The sequence below is a fragment of the Phalaenopsis equestris genome, unplaced genomic scaffold (assembly GCF_001263595.1).
Source record: "Phalaenopsis equestris unplaced genomic scaffold, ASM126359v1 Scaffold000672, whole genome shotgun sequence".
Classification (NCBI taxonomy): Eukaryota; Viridiplantae; Streptophyta; class Magnoliopsida; order Asparagales; family Orchidaceae; genus Phalaenopsis; species Phalaenopsis equestris.
This window is the reverse complement of record NW_018165112.1, coordinates 73228-73500: the sequence shown is the minus strand read 5'-3', so window position 1 is coordinate 73500 and position 273 is coordinate 73228.

Genomic DNA, 273 nt, shown 5'->3' with positions numbered 1-273 from the left:
CTCCCAATGAAATATATTATTTTAGTTAATTACATCTTGGGGGATGTCCAATAATTTTCTCGATAAGAAGAATTCTACTCACATAATTTTTGATCCAGTTATTTAGGAAACCAAAGGATTTTTATTGTCTCAAGCGGGATAATCCCGATGCTTTCGATACATAACGGATCATGGGGCAGGGGTGAATCACCGTAACCACTACAGGCGGCGGCACCTAGGCATGCAGATCCCACAATACGATATCAAAGAATTTTTTAGGAAATGACATGGCTT